The following is a 12,367-nucleotide window of genomic DNA, read 5'->3' as shown; positions in this document are numbered from 1 at the left end:
TTTGTACAGTGCTCGCACAGGCAGCAGCTCCCTGCTGAGCCCTGTGCCATCGGGGACACGCGGGGCAGCCCCAGGTCACAGCTCACACCGCTCACCGACTGCCAATCCTCCCTTTTATTTCCAGATGGGATTCGCATTCACTGTGTACTTGACCCAGACGGGCACACGCAAGGCAGGCACGGCCACCCACCCCTGCACCCCTGCAGAGAGTCACAGAACCGTGTCATGGTTTGGGTGGAAAAGACCTGTAAGCTGCACGTGGGTCTTTCCCAGCTCTCCCGGAGCTCTGTCCCGAACCCACACATGCAAACTTCACCTCCTTTCTGTGCGCTTCTCTGGTGGATAAAAATGGATTCTTAAAATTAGTTTTTCTTGGCACTGATGAATATTAAAGTGCGTCTCCTTCGGGGTTGTTTAAAAAAAGGCAGAGCCTTTGAAGGGGGTGAACACTGAACAGCACCAAACCACACGATTTAATTTATATTATCTTGTTTAAATTAATGCTGGGTTTTAAAAGGCTGTTTAAAATCAGGACAAAGAAATCCCTGGCAGTGTTAACTGTGCCACTTAGACTAAATAGGCTTTTGCAGAGAAATGTAAAAATAAATATGCTGTTCTTCTAGCGGCTCCAGTGATCATTTTATAATGAAAGCAGGCAGGCAGATAGATTTCCTTTCAGTGAAAACACACAGAAAAAATGACAGGCTCATGGTTATTTACTTTAGGTTTTGAAATGAAATTACGGCAATTATTTTGCTCTTCAGAACACGAAGTGCAGAATTAATAGAATTCACAGAAGACGAATATTCAATTATCTGGGTTTAGGGTTTTTTCGGCTGTTGCCGAAGCAATAAACAAACATTCCGTCGGAGCCGCTGCCGCGGGGCCGCGCACTGGGGGCAGCCCCAGGGATCCCACACACGGGGTGGGCTCGGACTCCTCGTTATTTCATTGTTCATCGCTGCCCCGTGTGATGCTTCTCCCCGGAGCCGCAGCCAAGCGCCCCACTCCAGGGGCTCCTTTCTCTCACATATGTTTGTGTTCCACAGACTGAGGCTCAGAATCACAGAACCATTTTGGTTGGAAGAGACCCTCAAGATTGAGTCCAACTGCTACCCCGCCCCTGTACCTGCCCCATGTCCTGAGAACCTCACGTCCGTCTGTCCAGCCCTCCAGGGCTGGTGACCCCAGCACTGCCTGGGCAGCCTGTTCCAATGCCCCACAGCCCTTTGGGGAAGAAATTGTTCCCAGATCCAACCTCAACCTCCCCTGGCGCAACTTGAGGCTGTTTCCTCTGCTCCTGGCGCTTGTTCCTGGGGAGCAGAGCCCGACCCCCCTGGCTCCAAGCTCCTTTCAGGCAGTTCAGAGATCAGAAGGTCTCCCCTCAGCTCCTGTTCTCCAGCTGAACCCCCCAGGTCCCTCAGCCACTCGCATCACACTTGTGCTCCCGCCCCTCACCAGCTCCATTGCCCCCTTCAGAAATCACGGCTTAAACAGCAGAAACAGTTACAATTACAAACTACTTCTCAAAGCCAACCCACGCTAGTGGCTTTGCCTCAGGTTCCCATAGGCCCACATGCAGTGGGGACGGCCGCCCAGCCCCACACACGAGGACCAAATCAGCATCCCTGGTGCTGGTGCTGTTTACAGCTGATGAGCCCCACGTCTGGCTTTGGCTGTCATCTGGATCTAATGCTGGACAGTGCTGCCCATGGGGTCCTGTGCTTGACCTTGACGCTGCACAGGGTTGGTGGCTTTGCCCCAGATGCTGGCACGGGAGCAGCGAGGGCTGTCCTGCCCCACGGGGTGCCCCGGCCGCAGCACCTCCCTTCAGGGAGCACTGGGGGCAAGACTTATTTTCCCAGCTCCCAAACACACATTAGAAAACACACAGGTGAAGATCTTTGAAAGTATTTTTCTGCTCACAATGGCAAGGTCATTTTTAGTTTGTTTTTCAAAGCAACAAACTACCATATGGCAGTTATTAAAATAAATGGACCGGGAAAAAAATAACTTTGAAACAGTGAAATGCATTGCAACTGGCTTATTCTACTGCTTGCAAGAAAGCAGGTCCTTCTGCAGTGCTGGCCTTGAGCAGCCTGCCTGCGTTTTGCCCCTGGGGCCACAGGGGCCTTCAACACGTGCCCAGATGTTACACAAGGCAAGCACGGAGCCAGGCAGATCCGCAAGCTGCGGCTTCCCAGCCTGCTTGGCACCAGAGCCAGGAAAACCCCTTTCCTGCAGAACCCAAACCTCTGGAAGCACGTTTCCATCCCGTAGCTCTGCCCGTGGGTGTTGGACAGCGCAGAGCCCTGGGGCACTGTCTCCTCACCCCACCATGTCGCTCCTCTCCTGGCCCCCTGTCCCATCGCTCCCACACGAGCTGAGTGTTTCTGCAGGGAGGTTCAATCTCCCTGAGGAGACGAGGCAAACCCCTAATGCCACCCACCAGCCCCTCCAGTGCCCTCCAAACCAGCCACCCAGGGCCCTGCTGGCACCACCCCGAGCCACCCGCAGTCCCGTGGGGACCTGCTCGGGGACTGGTTCCACCAGTTCCCCAGTTTGGAGCGTTACAGAAGATTTCCTTCTCTTTTATAGGGTAATTCTCTGAAGTTCATGCAGCCTTACAGAAGGAGGTGTCAGAACAGCACAAGCTAACATGTTTACAGCTTCACGTTTAAATTTGAAAACTGCTTTCTACACTGACGGCTGTATATTTCAGACCTTTCCAAAGCGCTTGTTTTTCTTTGTATAGCTTCTGCTTCATTATTCTAATTTAATAAAACCATAGCTAAGGCAGAGAGCCGACTCTTTCTGGCTAATGACAGACTTTGATTTGTTTGTACTTCTTGTTATAGACTTTTCCTAATTACAAACATTTTTCAGAGGCAGTTGAAAAAATAAATGAGCAGCTGGTTTGAATGTGCAACCTATTATTGCATTTCCTAGAGCTGTGGAAAAAGTATTGCTTTCCCAGTGGGATGGTTTTCAACAGAGCAGGGCAGCGAGGGCGGATTGCTGCTGGGAGCCCATTCAGCCCCGTCCCCCTCCCCAGTGTTACGGGCAGGGAAAAGCTGGTTTTCCAGCCCTATCTGGTAGCTGTGAGGAGCAGCAGCACAGACACCGCCCGACCAGGGGCGCAGGGTCAGCCCCAGAGCAGACGCCTCGCAGAGCGTCTCAGAGCTCAGTGCAGGGTGACCCAATTCAACACAACCATTTCCCATCAAATACCCGTGGGAATGTCTCCTGGGGTATAGACAGACTTTTTTTTTCCAAACAGATGTTGTTATTTACTACACAAACATAGCCATTTTAAAGCCACATGTAAGGCCTTGCAATAGCAAGCGTGTTTCTGGCTGCGGGCAGGATGGGGCCCGACACCGCAGCTGAGCTGCCTCACCAAACACCGTCCTGCTGCTGCCACTTGTAGGTTTGGCCACTTCTTGTCATGCAGTTCCTTATAAATCACGTACATGTTATAAAACTGGATTGCTAAACGCCTGGTTAACTCATCCAAGTCAAAGTCCCTGCATGTTTGATTCACTCTCCGAACAAAGACTGATTTTCCTATGAAAACAAACCACTACATGCTTCTCTTTGCCCCTTAGGCAGGAGGATTTCTGGAGGTGTGGTGGGTTTTGTTTGGTTGGTTTTTTTCCTCCTTAACATATTTTATTGGAGAAACCATTTTAAGACTCAAATTAAAATAAAAACTGATTAGGAGCCTGTGTTCTTTATGGGGCAAATTTGGAAACAGTTGTATTTAAATCAAACAGCCCCATTTTGCCTTGGCAAGCTGTCAAAGGGCTGTACCCCAGAAAACCAGCCAGCACCCAGCGAGTCTGTCTTTGGCTGTCCCGACGCTCGCCAGGCAGCAGAGAAATGCAGCAACACGGTCACCAAGTTAAAGCTGCTGGAAATCCTGCTGCCTGCCCGGTGTGGCTGCAGCAGGAGCTGAGACCTCGATACCAGGATGCAGAGAGCAGGCTGAGCACCACATAAAGGCAGGAAGCGGCCAGCCCTCCGTGCGAGCATCACCTGGGTGAGTCACCCATAGATTCTGAGCAGAACTCCCACATGTCCATTCTCCCAACACCTATAGATTCTGAGCAGAACTCCCACATGTCCATTCTCCCAACACCTATAGATTCTGAGCAGAATCCCTGCCCATCCATCCGCCCAACACCCATAGATTCTGAGCAGAGCGCCTGACTGTCCATCCTCCCAACACCTATAGATTCTGAGCAGAACACCCGTCCATCCTCCCAACACTAATGGATCCTGAGCAGAACTCCCACCTGTCCATCCCCGCAACACCTACAGATTCTGAGCAGAACTCCCACCAGTCCATCCTCCCAACACCTATAGATTCTGAGCAGAATGCCTGCCTGTCCATCCTCCCAACACCTATAGATTCTGAGCAGAATGCCTGCCTGTCCATCCTCCCAACACCTATGGATCCTGAGCAGAACTCCCACCTGCCCATCCTCCCAGCACCTATGGATCCTGAGCTGAGGGGTCTCTCGGGAGGAGGGCAGTTCATTACTCCGGGTTCTGCGCGCTGCAGGAAGCTGGGCTGATCACGGGTTACTCGCTGGGATCCAAGCCTCCTGCAGGCAAGGCTTCTTCCAAAAAATAATCCTTCTGCTCCCGAGCCATGAATTTCATAGTGTGATTCATTTAAAAGAAGAATTAAATCCAGCGTGGCTGGCCACACAGAGCTTTTCTAACAGCAAAGGGGATGCAGGAGGCTGCTCCAGGGGAGCCTGGAGTTTCCTCTAGCTGGGACCTGCTCTGATGGAACAAGTCCTGTCACTTGCCCCAGCTTCAGTTTCTTGGTAGCAAATGAGAATAATCAGAATTAACCATGCTGGTAAACCACTCGGAAATCTAGACATGCAAAGGGCTGTAAAAAAGCTAAATCTATTGTAGAGGGATGCTAGAACTTTAACGTGCAATAGTCGTTATTGATTACCCAAGAGCTGCAGACAGACTGGGCTTTGGGGGGTCGCAGCCACAGCCCGTGCAGTTTGGGGGGGTGGGCTGTCGGGCCACAGGGCATGAGCAGAGGGCGACGCTCACTGTTCCACAAACCGGAGCCTAAGGACGAGGCAAAGAGAAACAGCCGCTGCCTCTCACATCTCTGTTTTCTGTTCAAGCTGGCACCAAACAAACCCCCTTTGGGAAAAACTCCCCAAAATCATTATAGCGGAGACCTTCAACAGAGGAGCAAAATAAGTCCTTGGCAGCGCATTACAGTGGTAAGCAGCACAAACCCAAGTGCGCAGTTGCTGGATTGTGCCTGTGACAGCAGGATTCAGCTCAGGCTGAAGCAGCGCAGAGCCTGAGCTGGCACACAAGCGCTGTGCCACCCAGCCCGCTGCAAACGGGCTTTCCACAAGCGCTAATTAGACCCCAGCCACCCCACCTCCCTCCAAACACAGCCGCCAAAGCCTGATGCTTTCAGCCCAGTTTGTGCCCAGCAGGAGGAGCGGAGCAGCGCAGCCCAGGGCCCCCGTGGCCCAGGGGTCTGCTCCAGCATCACCGGGGCTAAACCTGGCTAACGAGCTCATTTGCAGCTACCAGTGCAGTGTTCAAACAGCCCGGACTTGCTGCTCAGGCCACCCCAGGGTCCCTCCTGCATCGCCCTCGCATCACCCCAGGGTCCCGACCACTTGTCTGCCAAACATGCCAGTTCTGACGATGCATAGTTAACACTGGAAACTGCATTGCATTAGGCATATGAGCTCAATCTGACCTGTAATTACAGCCAGTGGAGAAACCACCAATTCTTGCTGCAGAAGAGACGGGTCCCTCCCAGCAACCTGAAGTCAGCGCCAAGCAAAACCAGAGCCTTTGTGCTTCTCTGCTCTTTGATCTCTATATTATCCCAGGTGAAGGATTTTAATGGCATCCGTTTCAGGTTGTGGTTTGCTTTTGTTTTTTTAAGCACATAGTTTTTATTATTTAAACAATAATTAAAACAAAAACGCTTTCACTCTTCACACAACTGACAGCCACACCTGCAAACGCCCGTCCTCGCAGTGCTGTGAGAAACGTCACTCGAACTGTATGATGTGCAGTTCCCACAGCCCGTGAGCACGTTTCTGATTCCCTTCACGCCACAGCCCTTTCGTTTTCCCTCTAGAAGCTGCTGTTGTGCTGTGGGCCGGGGGTCCCTGTGCCGGGGGGGGCTGAGCAGGGCCGCCGCAGACCCCAGCACGTGGCTGCTGTCCCCCACTCGTCCAGCAGAGCCAGGGGGGACACAGCGTGTCCACTGGACCGGGAGCAGGGACACGGGTGAGGGTTGGAGCGGGGACACTGGGGCACAGGAAGGTCTCCCATGGCCACAGGCAGCTTTTCCATTCCCTGCAGCCCTCTCCTCCCGCCAGCCTGGCCTCTGCCAGATAACATGGGCCTTAATTGCTGCATTAGGAGCAAAGAGCTGAAGAGCACAGGCTTTCCCAGGAAAGCTAATTTGGCACGAGCTATTAGGGGTTTAAGTGCTGGCGGATGGTAACAGGTACAGAGGATGCAGGGAGCAGCTGCTGCTCCCCCTGCCCGGGGATGGGGCCTGGGGGTGGTGGCCAGGCACTGATCCTGCCCCAGGGGCTGGGGGGACGGGACAGGACCAGCGCCCCGCTCCCAGGCAGCTCCTGGCCCCTGCTGTGGGGCAGGGATTTGGTCCCCCCAGAGGGCAGAGCCGGAGCCAGTGGGCTCCAGGGCTGGGATGGCCCCGGGGCTTCACCAGGGGTCAAACACTCTTACTGCTGGGAACACCCGTTGGTTCTCCAGGGCTGGCAGAGGGTCTGTAAAGGCTGCGCTGGCAGCCGAACCGCTGGCTGTTCCTGCCAGAGCCTTTCCTGACATTTGATGCCTTTTTTAATGTATACATTTTCTTCACACAGATGTTCCGCACAAGCAGCTTTGCAAACAGAGTTATCTCTTCCTTTGAGTTATCTCACTGACCCCAGATACACGCCTGCTCAATCATTAATTACTTTTAAGAAATTACTGGAACACTGCACAGATTCCTCTGGTGCACTGGAGGAAAGCGGACCCGCGATTGGCGTTTTAATGGGAGGCGATGGAGCAGCGAGACGGGATGAGCTCCCCAAGTGCTCCCGCTAGCGGGGGCAGCACCCCGGCACCTCACGCCTTTGGAGTGTTTAAAGTTTGCCACTTCCCACAGGTCTGGGGACAGTTTTCCACCGTGGAAAACCCACGGGCTGTTTAAATCAGTCACCAGTTCTCAGAGACGCCAAAAGATGCGGTTTCCCCACGGCGGCTCCCGTGGAGCCAGCCAGTGCCCGGTACCTGACGATGGCCACACAGCTACCGAACAGCTGAATACCGAAAACGAGATGCACCTGACGCTGCTTCCTCACACAGCAAAATGAAGGTGTTTTTGCTCTGGGCAAAGGTTTGACACGTCCACGGGCACTGCCCTGCAAAACCGTTCGCCCATTCTGCTTCAGAGACCCATCACAGTTCATTGGCAAGATTAGAACCAGTCCCAAGACCAAATAAATCAGTATTTCTGTTCCCTGGGAAGTTTTGACATATTTTGAAATGAGCTGTGAATTTTTAACATCCATAGCTGCTATTCGGTATTTTGAGTCAAAATATTAATTTTTTCACATTGAATAGTGTTAAAACAAAAAATGCTAGAGCATGGCAGAATTTCAAGCTGCTAACAACATTTTACTCTGAAATGTTCCCATAAATAGCAAAGACTAGATAAAATACACCATGTGATTTCATAAAACTAACATAAACGCAGGAACAAAACCAACAGGAAATGAAGCTGCCCCTCACCAAAGCTTAATTGTACACTTCAAGTCTCACGTCCAAAGGTTCCCCTGGTTAACCCCATTTTCAGAAGATCTTTGAACATTTTCAAGTTTAATTTCCTTTTTAAAAAAAATAGCTGTGCAGTTTTGCAGGGTGAGTTACAAGGAGTTTTCCCATCTCGTTGCACTTACTCCCCTGCCAGTTGCAATCCCTGGCAAGTAATGGCAAACCTGGGACTAAGTCTGGGTGTGGGAAAAAACAGCCAGTAAGTCCGAGCCCAGGCAGGAGCTGCCAGGCTGCTGTCCCGGTGGAGGGACCATCCTTGAGCTTGAGTTAAAACCTCCACTAAGCAGCAAAGCGCAAGCTGACTGCTCTGGCACGGTGGCTGGGGTGCTCCCTTGTCCCTGCCGACAAACGTGTTGCATATTTTGGTGTTATCGCAGTAATTTCTGCATCGGTTTTATGCCAAACGTTGCAGGACCGCAGCTCTCAGCAGCACGTGGTACCCCTTGTGCAGCTCTGGGAGCATCGCTGCCCGGTACCCGCCACTCCGGGTGCTGGCCCGTCACCCGTGGGGACAGGGGGACCGTCCTGCCCCGGGGTCCCCTGGACACAGGAGGGCACAAGAGCGGTGAGGTTGGTTGGTCTGGTATTTTCCTGATGTGAACTTCCTCGTTTGCCCACAGCTGCAGTACATGAAGCTCCTGCACCCACAAAACCCCAGCCATGGATGTGTCTGTCCCCCCGTGTCCTGAGCCACTGCCACCTCCTCAGGCCTGGGAAGCTGCTCAGCTAACAAGGAGGGAGACTCGGCTCCCACAGCCCCACTAACCCAGCAAGTGTCTGACAAGGCCGCGCTTAATTAAAACAAATCCCCACATGGTTTGAAAACAGTGGTGTGTTTTGATTGTTTTCTTTAATTACAGTGCATTGCCCATCAGACTAATATTTGTAATGAACTGTACAATACCATGGGCACCCTGGGGGAATCCATCTCGTTCCCTGGGTAACCCTGCACGTGTGTGAAGGACCAGAACCTGCCCAGAAAAACAAGCAGCACCCACACACTGCGGTGATGCCTGTGGAGGGTTCAGGTGTCGTGGGACTGACAGAACCCGTGGGAGCTGGTCTGGCACCGTGTGTCCCTGCTGTGGCCAGGGGACCGAGGACACAGCTCCATACCAGGGGGTCTGGGCAGGGATCCCTGGCTCCATCCCAGCCCCAGCGCTGCAGCCAAATTCCTGCTGCTGCAACTATGTACGGAAGATAAAACCAGCAGCTTCCCCATGGCCAGGGAGCCCTGTGGGTTCACCGTTTTGCATTTCACACGTGAGCTGCGCCCACAGCAGAGCTGGGGCTGCCGGCAGCCCCGGGCACGGCCCCAGGCGCTGGGTCGGGTCAGGAGCAGGACACGCTCCCCTCAGCACACCACCTCCATCCACCCATGGAAGCAAGCCTGGGAAGGGGCGCTTGAAGCCAACACGCCTCAACTGCGGCAAATCCGTAGCACAAAATACAAGCTCCATCATGGTTTTAATGCTCATCTCCTCCCTAGAGAGAAGGTGTGAACACAGCCATATTTTAGCCCTAATTAAACCAATCCAGCATATGCAGCAACAATGGTGACCTGGGGGACGGGGCGGTGGGCGCCGGCACACGCTGTTCCGCAGGAACAATGACATTCAGGATGGAGTGGGAAGCACCGCGCTCGCACGGGGGCTGGAACCGTGCGGCACAGACGCTCCACGCCTGGCGGGGAGACAGCTGGGCCTCCCCCGGCTCCGAACACGGCGGGATGACTCAGCCGCCCCCGCGCAGAGTGGCAGCAGCGGCACAGGGGGCGAACCCTGCGGCGGGGAGGGCGACGTGTCCCCGTCACACACCTCCGCTCCTCGGCCGGGTGAGGACCGCTGGCCCTGGGGCTCCCAGCAGCGCCCCGGGGCGTGGGGATGCTCTTGGCAGGCAGTGCCACGAGGCACCGCCGCTTGGCAGGGGACGCCGCTTCCCCAGCAAGAAGAGACACGAAGTTGTTGACACATTTCTTCCTGTTCCCATTCAAAACTACATCGCAAGTGGTGCTGCGAGAAAGTCACGTGCTGGATTTAACAGATTTCTTCCCAGAATGAGTCTTCAGCTCAGAAGGGTAAGACATGAGGGATTCAAACATTAGTACAAAATTCTGCGAGGACTGTCACAGCATGCTCAAAATAGGGTGCCAAATTCTTCTCTGATTTCTGCCCTGTAGTGCTCTGAACTGATGCCACTTGGAAAGCAAACAGCTTAAGTAGCAGTTTTTGTTCATATAATTATTAATATCCACTCTATTGGGAAAGAATTTACAAATAAAGTACAAGGAAACGTTGCCCATCCATCGCAAGCGAGCTCCTTCACACCACAGCGTCACAAACCATCACCCAGGGCTAGAGGGGGAAGACGAAAAAGAGGAGGATAAAAAAAGAGGGGGGAACAGGACAGGAGGTGTGTCCCTGCCCCGCTGTCCGTCCGTCCATCTGTCCGACAGCAGGCTGGGGGACACCAGCTGCCGGCAGGGAGGGGGGCAGGGCTGGGGGCAGCGGGGAGGGGAGCGCTGCCAGCTACCAAACCCAGGGAAATGCAGAATGCCAGAAAATAAACCGGGAAGCAGCGAGGCCCACAGTTTAGCGCTGAATGCGAAATGACACAGGAGAGACATGTGACAGAGCTGGGTTCTGGCAGGTTCTGATGCTGGGGCTGCCCGTGGGACATCACCTGCGCCTGTACATTGGGGCATCTCGGGGCACAGGGCCAGTCCTGTCCCGTCCCATCCTGCCCTGTCCCATCTCGTCCCACCCTGTCCCATCCCATCCTGCCCTGTCCTGTCCCATCCCCGTGGCAGCCCCAGCTCATGGGGAGCGGTTGCGAGGGGGCAGGAGCCCGGACACAGCCCAGGTTGCAGGACAGGACCCCAGGGTCCATGGGGTGGGCAGGGGGACACGAGCCACCAGGCACAGCCCCGTGTCCCTTCTCGTGAGCAACGAGGCTTTTGCCTGCGGAGCCGGGAGAGACGCGTGTGGGAACCAGCAGCTGGGCTCGGTTCTGCTGCCCTGAGAGCAAAGCGAAGGATGAATTCCTGAGAAAACAGATGGGGAAACAGAAGATTGCCAAATTTACCTGCTGGTGAGTCAGAGCAGCAAAGCTGTCAGGTCTGCTCCGGGCAGCGAGCGCTGCGCGTGACCGGGGAACCCGAAAGCAGCCAGGAGTGACCGGGGGACACAAAGCCCTCGCTTTGCGGGCAGCGCTGGCAATCGATGAGATGCTGTTCTCTGACCAGCTTGCACAGCAAGGTGGGTTGTGGCCACGGTGCTGCCAGCTTCAAAGTACATGGGAGTCTCCTGGTCATTTTGTGTTACAGACAACCACAGAATCACAGGATGGTTTGGGTTGAAGGGACCTTAAACCTCCCCCAGTGCCCCCCCTGCCATGAGCAGGGACATCTTCACCAGCTCAGGGTGCTCAGAGCCCCGTCCAGCCTGGCCTGGGATGTCTCAGGGATGGTTCATCTACCACCTCTCTGGGAACCTGGGCCAGGCTCTCACCACCCTCAGGGCAACAATTCCTTCCTCATATCTAATCTCAATCCACCTTCTTTCAGTTTAAAGCCATCACCCCTTGTCCTGTTGCTACGTGCCCTTGTAAAAAGGCATAATAAATAAAAATTAAACACAAAAAAGGGCAAAACAGGCCCAGGACTTGTACCACACCTTGTAGGTGCATGTTCTCCAGACAGCGTGGAGTTGTTTTAGAGAAAGAACACAGTTAAAGAGACTATGAAACCTGCTATTAGGAGAAATCAATAGAGCAAAGAAGCAGTAAAGAGGTCAGGAAGGAATGCGGAGTGATGCTCAGATACTCTAGAGCAAGTTAGATTCTTGTTAATTCCCTCAAACTCTCTTCCTTAAGTTGCTCCTTTTCACTCTGTATCTGTGTGTCTATTTTGGGATGAAATTCTCAGTTCGGCACAGATGTTCAGAACTGGATTGCAAGCAGTAACAATCTTCGCACATCATTTCCCATTTTGCACTAGAAATGATAAGCAGGGGATGGATCTGGAGCCGGCAGCAGCTGTGCGAGGGTTAAACCGGGTTCAACCACACACTGGGGACGTTTCCCCGGGGCTGCCTGTGGCACGGCAGCGCAGCCACAGACCCTTCACCATCCCGTGTCAGCACGTCCTTTGTCCCCCACCCCAATCCCCGTGGTGGGGCACAGCACGGCATGGCAAGGCAGGCACTGCAAGGGGTGCACACATGTACGTAATAGTTATGAAGGTGGTGTGTTAAATACAGGTGTAATTTCGCCAGCGGCTCAGTTTTGCTGCAGGACACGGGTACGGTCGTGGCAGCCCCATGAGGAGCTGTGACCAGCCCTGTGCATGGCAGCAGGACATGAGGTGCCTGGTGACAGAAATACCCCGCAGAACCAGAATCAGCGTGTCTGACAGACCCGGAGCACAGCAGCTCTTGGTGCCTCGTGCTGCTTTTATCCGCTGCTGAGGAGCACGCAAGGACCAAGGCAGCTCCGGGCTGCTCTTCGT

General features: G+C 53.8%; 1 long non-coding RNA gene across 1 annotated transcript; it reads left to right on the top strand.

The window, feature by feature from the left end:
* Positions 1–3,414: 3,414 nt before the first annotated feature.
* Positions 3,415–9,910, top strand: LOC135580220 (uncharacterized). The gene is made up of 3 exons (XR_010474554.1): positions 3,415–4,042; positions 5,160–5,261; positions 8,481–9,910. It is a non-coding gene; the product is annotated as an uncharacterized LOC135580220 (long non-coding RNA).
* Positions 9,911–12,367: the final 2,457 nt, after the last annotated feature.

The sequence above is a fragment of the Columba livia genome, chromosome 9 (assembly GCF_036013475.1).
Source record: "Columba livia isolate bColLiv1 breed racing homer chromosome 9, bColLiv1.pat.W.v2, whole genome shotgun sequence".
In the NCBI taxonomy this organism is placed as follows: Eukaryota; Metazoa; Chordata; class Aves; order Columbiformes; family Columbidae; genus Columba; species Columba livia.
This window is presented reverse-complemented; position numbering and strand designations above follow the sequence as displayed.